Consider the following 23,237-nt stretch of genomic DNA (forward strand, 5'->3'; position numbering starts at 1 on the left):
ACACGCACTCCTGGAGATCTTTCTAACCTCATCTCTTGACATTTTCCACCATATCCTTCACACACCAACACTGAAGCGGCTACAACTCTGTAAATATACCCGTTCTTCTTTAGGGCACATTTCTTAACCATCTGGGACTTGATATTCTCATCAGAAAAGTGGAATTATACCTTTTGGGGTGATTGTAAGGATTAAAAACATTAATTTATGAAAAGTTCTTAACATGGTGCCTGGCACAGAGTAACTGCATAGTACGTGCTAGTTGCTACTGTGATTGTTGTCATAGTGATGGTCATATTTTTCCCCAGATCCATGGTTTAGCACATTATTTTCCCCTTCTTCCTAAAATACTGCCTTGTCCACCTGCAAATTCTTATTTATTAACCCCTATAGGGTTAACCCCTGTAGGACAAGTTAGGGTCTTCCCTCTCTGTGCTTTAAAACATCTTTATAGACATTTCTTATTTCACTGAACATGTTAATCTCTAATGATGTCTGATGCCTTCCCTTCCCCTCTAGATTGTTAAAGGTGGGGGTCATGTCTCATTAAGGATATTCCTGACACTTGGCACAGAGGAGATCATCAGTATTGATACAGGAGGAATGGAAGGAAGGAATGGGGGCGGGGGGAATGGAAGGCTAAGAAAGGAAAAGGGAAGGGAAGGAAGAAAGGAAAAAGAGGAAGAAAGGAGCAAGCAGATAAATGAATCCAGTCTTCTGGCAGCTGTCCTGTCCTCTATCACTCCTGGAAGATCCCCAGCAGTGATGCATTGATCTCATTTACAAATTCTGTCAGTGCACTGATTAACAGTTCCCAAGTTTATCACTCAGGGCATAAATAACTCTGGTTCTGCACGATATTAATTCGTTTGCAGTGACTAATTTGCCTCCTATTTGATGATAATGCCAACTATTGACTAAGGCAAAATCCCTCAGCTTGCCAACCAAAGGAAAAAAAAAAATCACTTATTCAGAAAATGGCTCACAGAGGAAAGAAGCAGCTGCTTTTGAAATTGACACAAATGAGCCAAAATTTGTTTCTTTACCAAAAAAAAGCTTATTGCGGTGATTCATTTAGCTCCAGTGGTGAGGTTTTGGTGAAGACAAGTGGAAAATGAAGGATAAGGGAGCACAGAGTAAGTAAGCATATTGATTTTCGTCATCATTTGCTTTCTCTCTGATGATGTTCCCCGTCTAGATGTCCTAAGTTATAGATGCAGGGGTCTTATTGATCTAGCCTGTTATACAGAGAAAGAAAATTCAGTCAGAAAAACAAAATTAATTGTAAACTGGAAACATTTTCTCATAAAGAGCAACAGTTTTTCTTATTTGACATGACAAAGACCCTCTTTACAAATATCCTATTTTGGAGACGCTGTTCATTGGCAATAGAACTCATGAAGGTGAGGAAATTTTTCCCATTTTATGAACCAGTAGTTCAAGCTCTGAAAATGCTATGAATATATAAGTTTTATCTGATAGCCTATCAGATGACCCTAATAGTAATAAAGGTTGCCAATTTTTTTCTATGGTGAAAAGATGTATGGTCACTAAAATGTAGACGAGGTTGCTTCACACACTTTCTCTTGCACGCGCGTGCACACACACACACACACACACGTTCTCTTGCCACCAGTGCAGGGAATGACCAAATGGAGACCACAAAGTCTTCTCTCTTCTTTCAACCCAGGTTCTTTCCCAACCCAATTTGCTGGTGGGACCCGCAAAGCTGGTGAATTCCACCCCTCGGAGCAGGCTCAGCCCTTCTCTCAGGAGCCCGTCGTACCTTCTCCTTTCTGCCCTCCACATCCTCTTCTCCAGACTACAAGCCAAGAAGCCTTCTATGGTTACTCCTTCTCCACTCTTATTCTCTATATCTTCACATTAACAGTTCTACTTTCTATCTGTATTTTGTTTGATCTCTATTCCTAACTCTTCTTGGCTCTCTTATGATTATTCTTGTGTCTTTTAACTCTTTCTCTCATACCCCCTCCCTTCCCTCTTTCTTACTCCCTAAATCCTACTGCAGGCAGGTGAGGTCTACCCCTTCCAGCCCATCCAACACACCAGTGCCATAGTATGTTTCCTAAGTCATAATTGAGAAATTCAAATTTCCTAACTCTTGTAAGCCTTTTGCAGTCTGGCCACACTGGCCTATCTTTTCAGCCACATCGCCCACCATTTGCACTTTTGAATACCACCAACCTCACCCAGACCTGCTCCCTCTCCAGTCTTCTCTAGATCAGTAACTGATATGATCAGCCAGCAAGTTACTCAAGTGACAAAATCTAGGGATTTTCTTTGAGTCCTCTCCTGTACCCCTGACATCTAGTCCACCACCAAGGCCTCTGACACTACTTCCATGATATTTGCCCACTCTTCTGTCCATTTGTACTACTGCCTACCCAAACCACCATCATCATTCAACCAGGCTACTCCAGGAGTTCCTCTGTGATCTCTCCTGCCTCTCCACAATCCAGCTCCCACACAGCATCTGAAGAGAGCTTTGTGAAAACAAAAATCAAATCACATCATGGCCCCTACTTCTGCCCTGTGTCATCTGGCTCGGGTGAACCTCTGTGACCCCAGCCTTTACCACTTCAGCTCCCACTGTGCACCAGCCATGCTGGCCTGCCTTATATTTTTCTTACATACACTTTCATCTGAAAGCCTTAGCCCTAGCTGCTCCTTCTGCCTGTGATGCCTTTCCGCCTAAACTCTGCATGGCCATTTATCTTTGTCATTGAGCTCTCAGCCTAAATGTCAGGATATTCTTTAATTATCCAATATAAAGTAGCTGCTAAGTCATGGTCATCACACCCTGCATAGAATTTATCTGATAGTTCTTTTGGTTTTTTGTTTGTATGCTTATTTTCACTTGTTCACTGCTAAACATCTAGAACAGTGCTTGGCTCTTGATAAGTATGTTTAATGAATGAACGAAACTTGCTTTCCCATCTCTACGCCCTGTCCACAACACTGGACAGTGTTCCTGACGGGGAATAATGGGACCAGCAACCAGAGGTGGACTGAGTAGCTATGGAGACAGTGAGGCTGAGGAAGAGGAGGAGAAAACAGCCTGACTAGAGGGGAGCATCTTTGTTGAGTTATAGTTACAAGACAAGGTCAACTAGGATCTTCAACATCAGATTCATAAAGTTTGAATCAAATATGATGTTCTAGAGGATTCTTCTTAAGCCAGGGGAAACAAAAACTATGCACTCCATGAAAGTCAATGATGTTGTTTTGGTCACTACTTATAAACTCAACACCTAGAACAGTACTTGACACATGTTGGATGCTCAATAAATAGTTGAAGACATAAATGAATGATAGAAGATGATATAATCTTTAGGATTCTTATTTAGAAATAGTTTAAAAGACCCAAAAGAGATAAGAAAACTATAGAATAAAACTTCTCAAAATCTAGGCAATGGATTATATTTAAATAATCTATTAAAATTCAGTTTCCTGTGCCTTTTCTAAGACCTACTGAATCATCTAAGACCGGGGTCAAGAATTCGAATGTTATGAGTTTCCTGTGTATTACTTATGTGCACACTAAAGCTTAAGAATGACCACCCTAGAAGAGGTAAGATGATGAAAGATCTAAAGTAGGGTCCATATTTGAGGGAATTCATTGAAAGACAAGTTGCCAGGATTATGTGAAGTAGGGGAAAGAGTCAAAATGACTGTTCACAACCTGGAAGGAAGAGAGAATTACACTGCAATTTGGTAACATATAGGAGACTTGTGCATCATTTGAAAAACATATTACGGTAATAGATTTTCACCTTTTGAAAGACAATGTAAAGGCATATGTACAGGTGAAATGTGAGACTAAACTAAGAAAATTATGTGTTCCCAAAACCATGGGAAGTACTGCACTATAATAAAAGCAAAGGTATTGCCACTGCATTCCACAGTGTGAGTGCTAAAGACAACGAAGTCTCATTTCTTTTTGTCAAAACCTTTATTAAAGTCATGTTACTCCTGTTTATTTCACAGCGAAAGCATTGCATATGTCTCAGTAAATAGTTCTTTGTGCAATAGATCCTTGAAATTGGCTTCCTCCCAGCCATAACATTAGACCACTGCTAGAAAGCAAGAAAGAAATGCCAGAGACCTAATTAGAGGAAAGATCTGAGTGCAAATGTCTCTGGAAAATAGTAACATTTTAGAAAGTTCTGTTTTCCATAGTTCAGATTTTATTCATAAGTTGAAGGCTTCAGAATCTAGAATCCATACTTAGAATCGGATTTTTTTGATATAAAGCTGGGCTGAGGCCAGTGAGTACGACTCATGAGAAGAAATCTTAAAACTTGGAACTACTTTTGGCATGTTAGCCTCTGTACTTTTGTGTTATGAGTAACCTGACATTTAAAATACCCAGTGAGTTGAATACCCAAAAGTAAATTAGCCCTTCCCACCATGATGGATAGATGTTTAATATATCCTTGCAGAATGATCATCATAAAACCACAAGTTCCTCTTGTCAGGTTCCAATTAATCACTATCATATGAAGGAAGTAAAAAAAGGAAGGTCAGCTGATAGAAGCAGTATTGGAACATACCTACAACTATACCCATGAGATGGCTCACTTCACGGCAGCCATTTTGGAGACTAATTTTTTTAGTCTGTTGCAAAAGGAAAGGTAAGATTTTAAAAAGATTCTGTGTGAATTGCTCTGCAGATAAGACCTTTCTGTTTTTTCTCTAACTTGAAGAAGAAGCAATCTTGACCCTGAATTTTTAAAAAATAGAGGGAAAAAAAAAAGAAAAGTACAGTTTGAAAATTAATGCCACAAAATTTGAGTCACATTAGTGAGGTGGGGGATGCAATAACTAATCACTTCATTGTTCCTGTCAGGGGAGCTGTGAGTGTGTCTTGCCAAAAAAAAAGCCAAACGCTAAGTAAGGCACCACACATGACAGTAACAATTCCCCCACCACCATCACCCCAAAAATGTGAAATCAACACACCAATGAAGAGAACATATTTAAACATAAAAGAGGACTAGAATTTGCTTCATGGAGTTCTTTGCTTCTTGCATGACCATTCCTAGGGCATCTTTCATACAGGAATTCTAGATCAAGAAACTGACACCTGATGAGGGAAACAGTTTAAATTCTTTACAGTGTGCTCAAAATTACTGCAGAACTATACAAACTCAAATACTGAAATAAGGATCTTGAGGTACTTATGCATTCCATCAATAAACATCCTGTGTACAACTTTATTTCTGCATGATATAATTCTGTTTCTGTATCAACTGTCAGACTCTTACTGAGCTTGATTTGGCAATAAGAAGGAAGTAAAATGATTCCTTGAAGATCCTCTGATTGTCTCAGGCTTAAGCCACTAATTACCATACAGCCTTTTGCATGGTCCCCTCAGTGCCCAAGCTGTCTAGGGGATGTCCAGTGCAGAAGCAGAGGAAAAGGAATGCAGTGATCCTTATCCAGAGGCTCAGAGCATTGGACATAAAGTCAAGTCAAATGTTTCAAGAGAAAAAGAGCTCTTCTGTGTCCTTGGTGTGCTGTAAAACGGCTAACTTAAAAAATATGAAGACCCTCTCCCTTCATCTTACTACTATAATACTTCTATCATTTTTATCACTTTCTCCCACATGGATAAAGATCTAGCCATACACTAGAAGGAAAAAAGTGTTTTCTTTCTAAAGAGAGATATGTTTTCCATGTGTCAAGGACAACTGAGCTCAGAAGGCTTAAGTTAGATTTATTTAGAGGCTGAATTTATATAAGACTAAATTGTGATATTTTATTTCCCTCAAGTATGGCCTTAAAACCATGCCACTTTGTTTTGAAGGTTTATTTTTATTTTTGTAGATACTAGATTTATAGACCTTTTGTGAATGACAGATAATATTGCTAAGTTTAGGTATATTTTAATCATTCAGCAATGTGCTAATAACCAATTGTATTTAGTTAACAAATTTTTTTAAACTTCAAATTTCAATTCTCTTTAAATCTGCTACATTAATATTGACATTTATTTATCACAGTGATTGTGTTACAATTACCTGGAAATAGTCCCTAACTAACTTTGCCTCATGGCTAGTCCTCCTCTCAACAATAGCTAATCAAATATGTTTAGAAAGTGAAAATTAAAAGTAAATTTCATTCATTATGCTCAACAACTGCAAAATGCTTTTAAAATTTTTTTGGCAGAAGATTATAATTTTTTTTGTAAGGCATTGAAAAAGTGTAGCACCAGAGACATAAATATAAGAGAAATGAATCGCTTTTAATAATTTAGTTTAAAAACAATTAACTCTGGGTCATTTCTCAAAGTCAGTCTTCTAGGTCAAGAAAATGAAAAGTAATTTAGAGACGCAGAATACCTTTTACTAAATATTTCAAATCCAGGACCTTCATCTATATTATAAGTAGGTAGACAAAGGATTATTTAACAGCAGTTCAGGCACTTCCAAGCCATGAATATCCACCTCGCAAAAATCAACTCGTGAGTAAAGGGATGTATACTTTCCTCTCCTCACTGCAACAAAGCTAAACTGGGGCTGGTTACGGGAACTTCCTAGCTTTCATCTCTTCTTGCTCCCTCCCAGCCTTCATCTCCGAGAAGACTGAGCACCAGCCACACAGCAGGTGAGCAGTCTTCCCTGAGCTCAAGAGGGACTCAGATCCCTTCCATTTATTGAGGCTCCCAGTATATGACTTTAAAACGCTTTAAAACGAGGTTACAAAATGAGGTAGCGTATTTTAAAAGTTCAGTCCTAAAAACGAATCTGAATGGCAGTGTGTATAACCTCATTACGAGAAACATCGAGAGTCTGAATCTGAGGCTCTCATGAAGATGAGAACAGACCACATGTCTCTCCAAGTTCGCTCTATAATTAGCGCAGCTGTTTACTCCCAGCTTTCATTCCGCGGCAGTTTTCTAACAGGTTGCCCAGCCACCAGCATTTCCCTCCTCCGGTCCACCCTCCATAATGCTGCGGAGGGATCTTTCGAAAATGCCCTTTTGATCACATTATTCCGCTGGCTAACACCGTCCTCAGATTTCCAGTCCCCGGAGGAGAAGTGAGGCTGCGTCCCGTGGGGACCGCAGCGGCGCCCGGCTGACCCCTCATCTCCGTCCCCCCGCGACTGCCTTCTCCCCGCTCAGCCTCCGGACTCTGTGCACCTGCATTTGCTCACACTGTTCCCAGCGCCTGCACCGCTCCTCCTTTAGGATTCACAAGCCTTCGTAGACTCCTTCCGGAGGCTCTGGCCACCTCCCGGCCCCATTTTTGGGGCCCCATTTAGCCCAGTTACCTTTTCCGCAGTCTGTGCGTAGCTGCTCATGAGTGTGACGCACCTTACTTGGAGTCTTGTGAGGGCAGGGACCGTGTTTTATTCATTTTTGGATCCTCAGCGCCTGGAGCACAGAGTACTAGGTTAATCCATATTATAATATTTTCACCTCTGCTGTTGCTGTTTGGTTTACTTGATTTTTCTTCACACGTTTCTTTTCCTCTTTTCACCGTTCCATTTTTGAATTTTAAAAAGCACTTTAATCGTGGCTGGTAAGAGTTAAAATAGTGTTATTCAAAGACTTTTTACCATGGATCAGCAGAATTATGTTTTGAAGGAGAATTCTATGTAATTTTTAAAAAGCCATCAGCTTTTAAATTCCCTTAGACTATAAGCTTCTCCATGACAATTTCCATACATCTCTTCATCTTCTCATACTTAAATCTGCTTCTCTTCAAGTGCTGACAGACAAGAAAATTTTAAGTTTTTATTCAGTTTTATTATTTCTATCTTTGGTTTTATTGCTGCAATATTTTTTTCTGCTTCTTGTTCATTGCAAATGTATAATGTTTCTGCTACATTGTAAATTAAGTGACTTCCACAGGCCGGCCTGCCAACCCCCATACCATCCATAATAGCTTTTTCTGTGGGGAATTGTATTTTAAGTTGCAAACAATATGCCTCAAAATTCTGGAATTTAGCATATTCGCAGGTTGTGGATTTGCCACTAAAATTCTCCACTGAGATTAGAAAACTTGATATGTATTAATTATTCATTTAGCAAGTATTTGATTAACAACATGGCAGAATGAACTTCAGGCTTTGAGGAGAGGGAGTGAAATGAATTAGGTCCCTGCCTTCAAGGGGTTTGCATTCTGCAGATAAATTCTGCTGAAAATCAGCCTGCCTCTCCAGTATTTATTGCCCCTCATGAAAACAGATAAATTCTATTTATGATCTTAGTGACGTAGAAAATAGCTATTATGAGAATAACAGTAACTTCCATCCTCCTGAGAAACACTTCATAGACACAAGAAATATTTTGTCATGTTTGTTTCTTTAAATACTCATGTGAGAGCCTAATTATCCACAAATGTTTTCCTTTTTATGAGCTTCCCTCCACCTCAAAGAGATTTGTGCGATTTTGTTATTTCACAATATCTACACTAATTCTTGAATATCCTTCTGGAAGGAATCCTCAAATTGTACACTTATTTTCGTAGCCCTCTTTTTCTTTAGTCTAGATGGATGGATCCATCCACTACTTAAGGCTCTCATTTATTGTCTTCTACCAAGAGAAAAAAGATAATGGGTCTGGAGATGTAAGGTCTTTAACGATGTACATTCCTAAGCATTTAATATGTGAATTAGTGGTCTTAAATGGTTATCCTTTAATCAGATCAGAATTATTCTTGGCAACTAACGGATGTATCTGTAAAATAAAATTTGTTCATTAATGATAGAAAGGTTTCTAAAGATCTTTTAACATGAGATAAATAAAGCAGTAGATCAACAGAAGATAGGTACATTTCATAATAATCACTCTGAAAGAGCTATTTCAAGTAATAATTACCTAGTCAGGAATGATGGGGAGTTTCTAATGCTATAACTATAAGAATCACTTACCATGTGGCAAGAAAAACCTGCTATTTCTCCAAGCTTAAAATGGAAACATTCTTTAATGGGAAAATAATGTCTTAATTCACTATCTTAAAACTTTTTAAAATACATTAATGCAATGTTTTCATCTCTACGGTTTCACTCATTAATTTCCTAAGGATAATATTTTTAAATGTATCTTTCCAAGAATTAAAAGCTGGCAAAACAGTATATTTCTTTCATGTTTCCACAGAAGCCTTCCTTTTATAAGACATAGCTTTCCTGATAGTTATTTCTTTAACCTTTTCCACTTTTGCTGGTCTTTTTCCCTAAATCTCCAATTTAAGTCAGTTGATATTTTGTGGCTTGTCCAATTGTGGAGATCTCCTTCCCTGAACTGATCACACTACCCAGAAAAAACAAAAGAGTACAGTTTTTTGGTGCCCGTCTGAGAGGAACAGAGAGGCTAGCTCCTACTGTTTAGAGCTGAGTAAAGAGAAGGAAATTGGCACCATCTTTCTTACCAGTTTATTCATTTGTTGCCTTATTCATTCAGCTAGTATTTACTGAGTATTTATTCTAGACAGGCACTACGAGCTTAGGGAACTGAAGCCAGGGAATGACAACACACAATGGAAAGTACTGTATAATACAGGACAAAACACCAGAACTTTATTTGTGGTGCTCCAGGTTAGGGAAGGAGCACCAGACCCTCACAACACCGTGACAATGATCATTAAATAGTTTTGTCTGCCTAGTAGATTCTACTCTTCCTAAGATTCCATGGCTTTTCTTACCAGGGAACTTCTTAATTATACGAGTCCATTAGAAGATTTGGTGCAGCCATTATGGAAAACAGTATGGAGATTCCTCAAAAAACTAAGAATAGACTTACCATATGATCCAGCAATCCCACTTCTATATCCAGAGGGAACTCTAATTCAAAAAGATACGTGCACCGCAATGTTCACAGCAGCACTATACACAATACCCAAGACATAGAAGCAATCTAAATAGCCATCAACAGATGACTGGATAAAGAAGTTGTGGTAAATTTATACAATGGAATACTCCTGAGCCATAAAAAAGAATAAAATAATGCCATTTGCAGCAACATGGATGGTCCTAGAGATCGTCATTCTGAGTGAAGCCAGAAACAGAAAGAAAAATACCATATGATATCACTCATATGTGGAATCTAAAAAAAAAAAAAAAGACACTATGAACTCATCTACAAAACAGAAACAGACTCACAGACATAGCAAACAATCTTATGGTTACCAGGGAAAGTGGGTGAGAAGGGATAAATTTGGGAATTTGAGATTTGCAGATGTTAGTCACTATATATAAAAACAATTTTTAAAAAAAGTTTCATAAGTATAGCACAGGGAGCTATAGTCAATATCTTGTGATGATCTTTAATGAGAAAGAGTATGAAAATGAGTATATGTATATCTATGCAAGACTGGGACATAGTGCTGTACACCAGAAATTGACACATTGTAACTGACTGTACTTCAATTTTAAAAAAACTTTTTAAAAAGTCTGTCAAAGGATAGAGCTGACTTCAGAAACTCCATGGAAAGCTTCTAAACATAAGCCCTCATATGATTTTTAGAGCATCTATAAACCTACTTGCTAATGTAGCCTACCATTATTTGTATTGAAAAAAAATGCATAGCTCCTCAGCAACCAAAGGCTGAATATTAATGATTTTTACTGTTCTCAAGTGAATTCTGTTATAAGAAATCCACTGAATTTCAAGCACGTACATATGCTTAAGGCATCCATTGAATGAAACCTAGTGGAGGTCCCCTGGAATCTTACACAGCTAACTCAACCAGGCTTGTCTGAAACCAGGTTTCTCAGTTTGGGTGCCATGGAACCTGAAAGATATTAACCTTAAGAAGAGTTAATGTACCTCAAGTGTCAGTCAGAAGCCTGACTCAGAATCCCACCCTATGTGTTACACTCTCCTTTTGTACCACCTCTAGCCCTTGAATTTCTGGTCAGGAAGACCTCCTGACTGCTCTTAGTGATGTAGCTCCTCCTTGCCTGTCCCCCAATAATCCTAGTTTGGGTATTTTTCAGCCCTGATCTTTATATGTTGATTTTGACATGTCAAAGACCCAAAATGTATATTTTTCTAATTTAAACATATAATGTGTGAGACACTGTTCTTAGGACTTTGCAAATATGCACCCATTTAAGTTGTGATTTGTAGTTTTTCTGAAGCAAGAACTGGAATCCCAGATACATCTAAGATACGTCACTTAACCAGTGAATGAACCTACCTGACTGTCCAGTATTCGTATCTCACCATCTAGCACCTCACTGCTGTTCAGCTTTGTTTCTTACTTGTTTTCAACAATAACTATCATGAAGATTTATGAAGAAAATGACTCAAAAAGAAGGCCAGCTGCTAAGGCTGTTGATAGAAATAAACAGGAAGCAAAGTAATTTGGGGAAATAATTTTTCTTAGAGAGAAAACAGAAGTTTTCAATAGATTAAGTTGTGGAATGTTGAATCTGACAGTGGATTAGATGTGTAACATAAAAGAATTCACAGAACCTTCTACATCAAATAAAAGAAAACCATTTTAGGGAGAAACCATTTCGTGTCCCAACCAATGCAGTGGTTGCACACCATGGGGAAGAAAGGTCAGTGAAAGTTTATTTTGTTTCCTTGGTGTTAGGAGGATATGTACCAGAAAGAACTATCAGTGCAAAAGTAACTAGGGAGAAGGCCAGAAGTCAGCATAAACACCCTCATAATACATAAAATTGGGGATTCATAAAGGTCTCCAAGTCTATCTTTGTAAATGTCAGGGGTCTACCACACTGTTTAAGATCTTGAATATAACATAATTTTTGTTATTTGATGTGAATATTTTTCATATTTTGGTAAAATAAAATTTACCATTTTACCCATTTTTTTAAATGTACAGTTCAGTGGCATTAAGTGCATTCATATTGTTAGGCAATAATTAACCATTATCCATCTCTACAACTTTTTCATTATCCCAAATTGAAATTATGATTTCATTAAACAATAATTCTCTTTTCCTCCCTCCCTCCAGCACCCCTCCAGTAACCACTATTCTACTTTCTGTCTCTAATGAATTTAACCACTCTAGGTACCTCTAGTAAGTGAAATTATACAATTTTTGCCCTTTTGTGTGTGGCTTATTGCACTTAGCATAATATCTGCAAGGTTCATCCATACTATAGCATGTATCAGAATTTCGTCCCTTTTAAAGGCTGAATAATATTCCATTGTATGTATATACCATGTTTTGTTTATCCCTTGAAGAATATCTCAGTTGTTTTCACCTGTTGGTTATTATGAATAATCCTGCTGTGAATACTGGTGTACGAATAGCTGTCTGAGTCTCTGCATTCCTTTCTTGAGGGTATATCCTCAGAAGTGGAGTTGCTGGACCAATGGTAGTTCTATGTTTAATTTTGTGAGGAACCTCTATACTTCAACACAAATATTTTTAATAGAGCTAATGCAGTTAGTAGCAAAGCTTAAATTTAAATAATAATTATCCTCACTACTGATTTTAGTGAACTAATTAAAACAAAAATCATATCCACCCTTGAATAGCTCCTATTTGCTGGTGCAAACATCTTGCATACATTCCACTCTTTCTGGACCAGGGTGTCTGTAGCCATATGTGTTCTTCTCTCTCTGGAAGCTGTCCATTGATTTTTCTTGGCGATTCATGGCCTCTGAGTCTTAATTATTAACTCTATTTTGATGGCACAAACCCAAAAGCAGAAGAGTTATCTACTGTGAAACTTGTTCATCAGAATTTAGGTTCACATTTTCCTTTGCCTGTAGTTTTTCCTTATTTCCTCATATAAGTCAGAAATAAATGACAGTTATGATCATGGTCTGTTAACTTTTGATAGTTTATTTTGCAGTGTTTTTCTGCCCATATTTATAAGGAAATTACTTATTACTTAGTTCTTTCATCCTCCTTTGATTACAGCACTGTCAATTGTATTTTCAGTGGGTTTCCTGAGTGTTGTAATGTCACAGTACAAACACTATCCATCATAATAGTCCCATAATAGATTCAGAATCCTTTCAGATCAAAAGCCTAGGTCAAATATTCAGTATCCACTACAATTATACATTTGCGAGAAATAATTTTGACCTCAAAGTTTGTATAGGAATCAAATGTCAGATAAGCTGTTTTGTGTCTCCCATTAACAGCAAAACTGTTTTGTTTTAATACAATAACATCAGTGATTAAATATTCAAGGAAAGCAAGGAATTAAAATTTAGTGAAACTTGTCCCCTAACTTATTTTATTTATTCATTACATTGCAGCCGAATAATGACCCAGATTTCTGTAATAATACTTACTTCACTATCAAAATATGTGCAGTATTACACATGATAGTATAATCAAATTAGATATAATATTCTTATTCTGGGGCTGTGACAGTATATTACTCCAAATTTGAAATCTACTTAACTTTCTTTGCTTCAGAGCCTTAAATCAACTCAGCTCTTTAAGTGTGTAGCTTCATTTGTTCTGAATCAAATATAATTTCCTTTTTAGGAAGGGAGTATCTTTAAAAGGCTCATTAATAAAATCCTAATGCAGTATCTTGGACTTCTGAGAATACTCATGTCACTTTTATGAGTTAAGTACAAAAAGTTATAAAATATACAGATAAGATTTCCTATCAAACACACAATGGCAAAATGTTCCTGACAAAGTCAGAACATTTCTAAAATAGTTGAAAACTTTCTAATGCCTTTGAAAAACACCAAAGCAATTATGCTGATACTTCATGAACCAAAAGGCTTATTTTCTCATTGTGACTTGGATTTAGCTGACACACCTTTAGAAAAGAGAAAGTGACACTCTTCATTGGATTTGTAGCCCAGATGGCCTTACAGCTTTTAACTTTGAGGATATAAATGTTCTATTTCTAGAACGTGTAAATACACAAATAAAATGCATGCCAATTTACAAAATAATAGGCCCAGTTGAAGAAATATAAGAACATTAACAGGGATCCAAGATCTGTAATAAGTTAAAGCTGAAACTAAAATACATATGTATGTGTATCTACATATTTATAGATATATATAGATATGACATACTTTGGATAAATAATCATTGTGATAAAAGCAGAACTTGAACCTAACAACAATAAAACATTACCTAAGGCTATTAGTTGACATCAAATTGAGGATCAGTGATAACAGGAAGGATAAGAAAGGCCTAGAAATTTTGGAGGCTGTTAAAGTCGTCAAGGCTCAAAGTGCTTTTTTAAATTTAGAAACAAACCCATTCTCCAGCTAGGCTCACACCTGGCCTTATGCCCACTGCAGTTTCAGATTGGCTGTTTATAGTTTATTACTGGCATCTAAAATACTGACGGAAATAATCACAGAATCACTGATCCGCAAAGAACCTCAAGAAATTATCTGGTACTGCCCCCACAAACAGGAAGACACCTAAACCACTTAAGAGAAAATATCAACTCTCTAATTTAAAGGTCTTCAGGAGAATTTCCACTGCAGTTTTTTCGGTTCAAAGGTGACTTAACACATTTACTTGTTTTACGTTGTAGCTCGAGCTCAGAACATAAATTACAATTATGTTTAATTAAGCCAGCTTAGAAACTTTTGGTTTCTGCAATTTCTCTTTATTTGATCGTCAAAACTGCTGAACTGATTTTAATATTAAAAAAAAAAAAAACCAACTTACTCCTAGGCTGTAACCCTGCATGACGAATTCCAGCCCAGAGCAACATTTTATGATCCACTGTCAAGTTCTTGAAAAATGAAAAATGAGAGGAAAGAGAGGTTTAACTGTAACATGGATACACTTTGGACTGGATGTTAGCCACTTGAATAAGGTGTGTGTATAATCATAAAAACTGACTGTATTTTCCTTTTCTGGTTTGAGCATGAAAAACCTGTTATTTTCATAATCGGGGCCAAATGTATTGTGTACTGAGAAATTGAACCAGAACTCAAAAGGGGGAAGAAAGAACATTACCCATGCAAGGAATAGATTTGAGGCAAGTTTTAATTGAAAAGAAAAGCCCCACCATCTATTCATTTTTAAAGCATGAGTTGCATTCAACACACAAATCCTTCATTATTCATACATGGAAGTGTTTAATTATGGAGTCTCTAAGGATTTATTTGATAGAATAATCTAAATTTCTTTTTTAAAAGAGTCAAATGAAATGTGGTTTTTAATTCTTTAAAGGACAAGTTTCAAAGCATACAAAAATGTAACACAGGCTCTTAGTTTTTAAAACTGTATCTACAATTTGCCTATCCATTGGTATGTTCATCTGGATATCAGTAACATACAGACTTGATCTCATAATGGCTAATTATGCAGTTGTTTATCAGCTCATTTGAAACATTTTGAGATTCAGTCTAGCTCAGCAAATTACTGTGCTTAAGGCAGTTCTATATTCTAGAAAATTATAATATCCCCAGAAGGCAAAGAATTAATAAAAATCCTCTTTTGTAAAAGATTATCATTGCAGAGCAAATGGAGCAGATCTTCCCTATCCTACTGCATTTAATATTCTCATTTTTCCCCTGAAACTTTGATGGAGAGGCAATGAGAATATCTCCGTTTTATTAACTTATTAAGAGGCACATTTATAGAACTTGTACACTATATTGATTCCTAAAGCTGCGGTGCTGCGAAGAGCCGATAATCACAGGAGAGCAGGATGATTCAATTTGTTAACCCAGGATGTTTCCGAAACTTGGTAGAGCCCAAATTTTCACCCAATTCAGAAAGCCTGGTTATTTAACTTCTGTAAGCCTCAATTTATTCATTTGTAAAATAGAGGTAATAATGAAAGGCAGCCTCTGAATATTGTGAGGAATAAGTGAGACAATGCTTGCGTGTAGTAAATAATGTTAGTTTGGGTTATTGCTACGGTTAGCATTATCATTACCTCTTGTGGTTCAGAAATCAAAGATGTATGCGTTTAATTAGCCAGTTGCCTAACTAGTTATGCAATTTTTCCATATAAATACTTTCGTATCAGCTGAAAGTTTAATATGAAATTTCTGCTCCAGCACTTTTTAACCCAGAACTGCCTCACCAAGCTAACATCAAACCAGCCTGAATAGGTGGCCTGACTACGATGCAAGATAAATCACCTAGGCTGTAGTTTGGAGTCATGCCAACTTCCAAGCAGCTGGGCTTGACAACATAGTATTTTAAAAAGCACTTGATGTTGCCTCTATTGAACTGTGCCAAAGAGTTTTGAACTTTTTCTTCATGATTCAGATTTCATCACTGATTTTGCCACCTTCATTTCCTCCACATTGGATTATTGCACCATCTTTTAAGAAGGAAAAAAAAATCTTAAAAAACTATCCAGATACCTGAACTGGAACATATGAGACTATGCTTTATAGCATTATTTGCACAGAATATATGTACTACTTCATTGATTTTTGTCAACCAGGAAGGACTGCTTTTGGACTTCCTGGTAAAATTCAGTGTGCCACCTTTAGTTTATAAATATGACTGAAGACTCTCTGTATATAATTTAAAAAAAAACAGCAACTACATCTTCATTTGTATATGTGAAGAATTCAGTGAATAAGTGCTCCTCAGAAACCTAAATTCAACCCTAAAGGTGAACTCTGGAACTGACAGTGGCCCAGTTTCCCAATTCTGACTTCAAGATATCTCTGCCTCTCTTGGTTCAAGAAAACAACTCGTGCTGCAGGGCATTTCACCTGGTGGACAGTGGACATACTGTTAAGCTTTTTTTTGCCCTAAAATGTGAAAAGCAGCTATCCAAGCAGCAGGGACTAACTACAGAACTTAGCTGCTCTTCACTTCACTCGATACCTAGTGTTTGACTTTTTTTTTTATTTTAAAACATGCAACCAATTTCTCTTAAATTTAAAAACATCCAGGAATAGCTTCTTCTCCATTATTATTCCTCAAATTTTCCTAGGGAAAATGGAATCCATTACAGGGGCTGCATATGTAGAAGAGAGAAATGAGACCAAACACTAGAAATCCATGTAGGATGCAGAAGCTAACAGCTGTGAATGTGAAGACTTGCTAGAGAGCAGTGGCTCTGGAATGCACGTTTACTCTGTAGACAGTGAGACTTCAGCATTCTGGAGAATGTTTTGAGCCCTTTCCATTGCTAGAAACGGTTAAAATGGGTTATTGTCACTATTTATTACAGAGGAGGTTTAGGGAAAAAGCTAGCCTGGAAAGGGCAAAGTATCTTTCACCAAAGGTTTCCAGAGTCCCAATCAAACCCATTAGCATGGGGCCGTGAAAGCGCCACCTTATCATCACTACCATCACAGCTGTGGTTGTGTTGTTGTTATTGTTTAATCTCTCTGTGTTTAGCCTGCTATAATCACCATAATTCACCCTAATGTTATGTGATTAGCAGCCTCAGTTGTTGTGAAAATTAACCACCACTCACATAGCGTCTGTGACCTTTCACCCCTTGTGGAATGGGCCAGGGTTGCACTGGCTGAGAGACAAAATGCAGAAACTCACATGGTGCCGCCTGCTCTCTCTCAGGCGGAGGAATCAATGGGAAATTTCACTTTCCAGTTCTATGTGTTGATCCCTCAGCAGCCATACTAAGAAATATTCAATTCTTCCTCTATTTAATTTATTCTCATCCTGAGAAGATTGCAAAAGGATTTTGTGAAGTACTGCTGTAGTGCCTTAATACAGAGGCAATGTATCATTTTTAATAGAAGGACAAAAGTTACTCAGTTTCATTTGCAACATGGTCTGTAGATTAACTGCATGTTGGACATATTAAGAGGAGGTCTGGAGAATCTGATGTTTCTCGGTCTTACACTGAAGTCAGTACAGACACGAAAAACTCACTGAATGACAACAATTGCCAAGAATGTACAAATAATTAACCATCACCTTTTTCTAAAAAGAATACACTTCCTTCAATACTAGAGTCCTAACATTTGTGGAACACTGTTAACAGTAAATACGATAAGAGTCTGTTACTAATTTACAGACCTTTCAGATCATAGCAGCAATTAGTCAGAATTAGAAAATTATTTCCTGACAACTAATATGGCAGGGTGAAAAGTGGTAAATATTTAAATAGATGAAAATTTAGGCATTAGAGAATGTTGCCTTTTATCACACCTGTACTTTTAACCAGATTGATAATATGTGGCATGGTGAGTTTAATTTTCTACAGCACAGTACAAACTCTCTGCATTTTTTCTAATTACCACTTCCTACACGTCAGCTCAAATAGGAAAAGACGCAGTTGGTTCAGCTCAATTTCCACAGCTTGACAGGCACTGATATCAAAATTAATTCCAAAATGAAACTTCATAAAAGAAAATCCCGTTTGACAAAAGAACTACTGGGCTTGAATCTCAGTTGCATTTGCATTGTGAAGTCCCATTTTTATTTTTATTGTATATAAAATAATGCCAAAGGAGAGATTGAAGACCCAGAGAGAGTTCATTTGAGGCATCCTGATAGTATCTGCCACATGCAAGTAAAGCAGAAGCCGTTTTTATGACACCTTCAGAACTTGAAGATTGAATTACAGTTTTAGTAATCATCAGTTCCCCTTCTCCAGTGTCACTTTTTGGTAATATATTGCATAGAAAAGACTTATGGTTCCAGTTTTATAAGCTTGCAATAAAAATATAACAACTGTTGTATTAAATTATTTAAGTTGTAAACCATTGTGAAAAAGGAGAGAAAGTTTTATTGACACGGAGGCTGAAAAACTGATTATAATGGAGAGCAAAATGTATTGTGCTGATTATTCCCAAGTTTTCCCCTCGATTAGAATATTGTAAATCTTCAAGATAGCTTTCAAATCAAGGTCTCGGTATATGGGGTTCTTTCATTTGTTGCCTACTTAGAACTGGCCATGGCAAAAGAAAAACAAAACCTATGTAGTTCCAGGCTACCAATTTATTTTAGCAGAGTTGTGAGTGCAGATAAAGGAAGGAAAAATAATAGAGAGACGCAAGGTTAAGTAAAAGATGCTAACTGAAAGAAACCTAAATATAAAATGACTACATTCCTCCAGAGCAATACAGACTCAAGACATTATCTGATCTTTCCAGAAATGCTTTTTTCTTATTTTATATTGATTTTACGGTCACTCAGTACCCCTCCTTTCTAGCATACGAGACTAGCCTGCTGCTGTGTACAAGAGGTACTAGGCTAAGGTGTCTGCTCTTCTCCAGTATCCCTCCGTTCCTCTAGTAGGGCTTCTCTTCCAGTGCAGACTTCTTCCAGAACTTTGTGTCCATAAGGTGCCTCCCTTGCATTTCTAGGCCCCACCCAGGAATCTTGGAGCATCCTCTGTCTTGGTCAGAATGTCAGCATTCCATACTTTTCACTCCCACACTCCACTCCCTCTCTGCCTCCGCTATTGCTGGATATTGAAAGATAGCTCAAATCAGTCACCCACACACACACCTTCCTGGCCCCTCCCCTACCCCTCACACACATACATATACCTTTTGGCCACCTGAAAGAAAAAAAGGATCCACTTGATCAAATAATCAGATTTTATTTCTCTAAAAGAAATTAGAATAAGGAAGCCCCATATTTCCACCTGCTAAATCAAACCACACAGAGGATGCAAATAACTGTGGGTTACCTGATCCGTTAGTCTTGTCCACAACAGTAATTCTGGCGCTCTTACCTGCTACTCCAGATGTTCTCTCTCATCAAGACTCAGCAGCAACAAACTGGCCATAGTCTCACTTTGATGGTGATGATGATAATAACAGTGTAATTTGTATGCGCTGGGCTCATGTCAATTTACTCAATCTTCACAACATCCCAATGAACTAAGTATTATTCTGAATCTACAGGCATTTAAGACGTTTAAGTCTTGCTCAAAATCACATAGCTAAAAAGTGTCAGAATCATGATTCAAATTAAGCACATGGCATTCACATGCTTACCAACTATACTATATTAATGTGGAATGATTCAATCTCTAAATCATCATCACCAAAAGGAACGAGTAAGACTAAAAGAAGCATGGAAGAGCTGGTGTTGCTCTCTGGTTTCTCCTATTCACGCATTTGTAATACATTTGTTGAGTGCAGGTAATGTGCCAGTCTATCCTTGGTCTGAGGATATAAAGATAATAACATAAGGTTACTGCCCTCATTATCCACTGAGAAGGAAACCAGGTAAACAGCTGCAGTTCAGTATGATGCTGTAATTGAAATGTATACAAGGTGTCATGGGAGGACTGGGGGAAAAAATAAAGCCCAAGGAATTCCATGCTTTTATTAAACTTATTGACAGCCTATCTCCAGGAGAATAGTAATCCTCTAAGGGAGAATCAAGAATAGCTCCATCCTCAACTAAGAAGTTTTATGACAATAACTGTCTGCTTCCTCTTCCCTAGACTAAGAAGAGAAAACACTTAGCTGGGGCAATTCCACTCATGTACTTGAAATCAGAGGTTCTTCCTTCTTCCTCCCACACCTACAGCTTTATGAGCCAGGAGCACCCAGATCAATGGGAGCAATTTTTGTCAGCGATCCGGAATTGGCTACTTCCCTGACACCTGGAATCCATGAAGTTACACCGCTTGATTTAATTAGACCCTCCCACACCTACGCTTCCAATTCTATAGCAGTGAGACTTGAAGTTAAGTAGCCATAGACATATGGATAACTAATAACTCCCCTGGCCCCCTCCAACACATGATCTCTATTACTGAGACATTCTGCCAAGCTAGCCTCACTGGATATACATGGCCCAGGAGCAGAGAACCATGCTGTTTCCTCCACAACCCCCAAAGGTTACCATGAGCTCTTCCTGAGAACACTTCAGAAAGCATGACATACCTCCTATGCTTTATATTATTAAAAACCACGAACTTGAATCCACAGTACAGCAGTCAGTACAGGCACTAGCCACTACATTTAGCTTCCTCGGTGTATAGTTTCACAGGAGAGCCAGAAATGGAAAACACCTTAGTAAGACAAGCAGCAAAACTTTGTAAGTGATCCAGGACAGCTAAAATCTCTTTTCTCTTATCCTCAGGAACCAAGGTTCTTTCTCTCCTAAGAATGGCTAGTATCTTTGTAATAAAAGTCTATTAATTTTCAACCAAGTCAGGAAAGAAATAGTGTTTGGCTCCTGGCAACAAAATTTATGGGACTACAACTAGAAAGATCTAGAAAACAAAGTTACCTGACTCACCCTGAAATAAGAAGGCTATTAAGAGCTTCAGCCAGACTGAGGGCTGAAGAAAGAGCATCTTCCAATCTTTGACCTAGTGTGATGAGATCAGGGCCTACGTGCCACCCAAGAGACCACCACAGATGCCCAGGTTGAGGTTTAAAGCCTCCGAACAAATGAGCAAGTGAAGGATAATCATCGCACCCAAGAAATGCGAGCAACATTTCCTTCAGGGACGCCATTTGGATGGAGGACCCAGACCTGAGTTTTTATTTAGAAAAGACCTGAAAGGCAAATAAAGGAAGGAGATACACCCATATATATTCCCTAGAAAAGAAACACTTCCATGGTTTATTCTACAAAGGGAGGAATATATAATAGCTTTGGTTTCATTTGCAGGAAAATGTCGCACAGAGAGAAATACTCAATAACTAGATACAGCAGGCCTTGAAGATAACAACCATTATTGTTTACCATGGGAGATTATAAATATGAACATATCTATGAATAACTAGGGCTGCTGCTGCTGCAGTATTTTTTCACCTTAAATATACTCACAGACAGTAAGTGATAATGTCTCTGAATATAAGGAACAGTGAATTTATGTGAGGGACATAGTTGAAAGTACTGGTTTGTTTCACACCAGCTGTCACATAGGCCTCTCGAAACTCCTTTTAAGAATTGGAAATCGTGACCTGGGGGTGAATGGCTTATAGCACAGGAACTGATCCCTTGAGCCACCCAGATCCCAGTCCCTGACGATTCTGATTAATCCATGCTGACAAACCAGATTTGGGTCAATAGAAATTATCCGTAACAAGAAATTAATTGTGTATTTAGTAAGTTCAGTGCAATTTTTGGTGGCTTTAAATTTATATGTAAAAGACCCTATTGACTTTTGAAATCAAAATTCATACCACATTAAGGCAATATTGCCTTGGGTTATAATAACTTATGATGTTCTACTTTCTCTCTTGAGTAATGTGTGGTCTGAAGGCACCTAATCTGTTTACCCGTAAACTAGGAATATTCTTTAATTGTTACGTATGGAGACTTCAGGTCTATTTACATAATGTATAAAAGCACAGCACATGTACCTCTTATACTACTTTCATACACCATCCCTGTTTAAATGAAGCAGGAAATCACAGCCAATTTCAAGCCACGTTACAATCTCAGCTCAAATTATGCAGTGGCTTAGAATAGTAAAAAGATGTCCCTAAAGTTGCATCATCTTTAGGAGACAGGAGACCTCAGGTGTTAGAGAGCTGCTGAGAGGCAAAGTGGATGAACCAATGAACCAGTGCTGAATTTATATTGTACTTTTCACACAGGAAGATTATCTAGGCCTTCAGTACACCTACACGTGAATCCATGTGTGACACCTAACTCTTTTCACTTAATTTCCTTATGGACCATTTTTCTGGAAAGGAAGATGGAAAATTTCAGCCAGCCACAAATGGACTGAGACCCGCCAATCTCATTTCACATCGAGCAGGTGTCCCAGACTAAGCTACAAAGGTGAGAAAAAAAAAAAAAAAAAAGAAAGAAAATACTATTAGAGCTAAACAGACGGCCTTTTATAGGAGCTGTGGCATCAACTGAAGATGGGTTTGTCTTAGTATTGAGAGTCAAGCCTTGCCTCATATTATTTTGCAATTCAATATTATTAATATACTCTTTTTAGCTGAAACTGTTAACATACCTGATAGAAGGACCTTACTAATCATTTCTCTCTCGAGGTCACAGGTCTGTGAGGGAATGCTGCAAGGTCTGCACTTCATCAAATGCAGGAACCACACGAAGCCCTCACCTCTTAACCAGGCTGCTCTTTTGGAGGCCAAAACCAGAACTCTTCAAACCATTCTTTGCCTTAAATGGATAAAAATCCCTTTGAATATTCACCAGAATATATTAAGGGCTTTAAGCAGACTATTAGTATTTGCTCTGAATAGTTGCACCACGGTACCGAGCACATGTAGGGCAATAGGTGAGAGGGTAAAGAGCCCTTGTTTAATAGAATTTACATGCTGTGTGAGTCTAAATTGTTTACTTGCCTGATAGAATTTTCATAAAGCCTAAAATAAATATCCATAAACTTAACAGATATGCAGGAGAACTAAAAATTTGCTTGTTCTATTTCTTCAAAGGTCACAC

The 23,237-nt window shown here is 37.6% G+C and overlaps 2 long non-coding RNA genes across 6 annotated transcripts in view; one reads left to right on the forward strand and one right to left on the reverse strand.

The window, feature by feature from the left end:
- The window catches only part of LOC135321290 (uncharacterized), a 77,537-nt gene that overhangs the window by 43,365 nt on the left and 10,935 nt on the right, over positions 1 to 23,237 (forward strand). The window lies entirely within an intron of this gene.
- LOC105089989 (uncharacterized) overlaps positions 1 to 23,237 on the reverse strand; it is a 125,336-nt gene that overhangs the window by 11,955 nt on the left and 90,144 nt on the right. The window contains exons 3-4 of one of the 3 annotated variants that reach the window (XR_010380889.1): positions 7,300 to 7,402; positions 1,047 to 1,238 (exon numbers count right to left, since the gene is read on the reverse strand). This is a non-coding gene — a long non-coding RNA (uncharacterized LOC105089989). The remainder of the gene's footprint in view (positions 1 to 1,046; positions 1,239 to 7,299; positions 7,403 to 23,237) is intronic. The other 2 variants (XR_837227.3, XR_837226.3) reach the window with 2 other exon arrangements.

Source organism: Camelus dromedarius, chromosome 5 (genome assembly GCF_036321535.1).
Source record: "Camelus dromedarius isolate mCamDro1 chromosome 5, mCamDro1.pat, whole genome shotgun sequence".
NCBI classification, from domain to species: Eukaryota; Metazoa; Chordata; class Mammalia; order Artiodactyla; family Camelidae; genus Camelus; species Camelus dromedarius.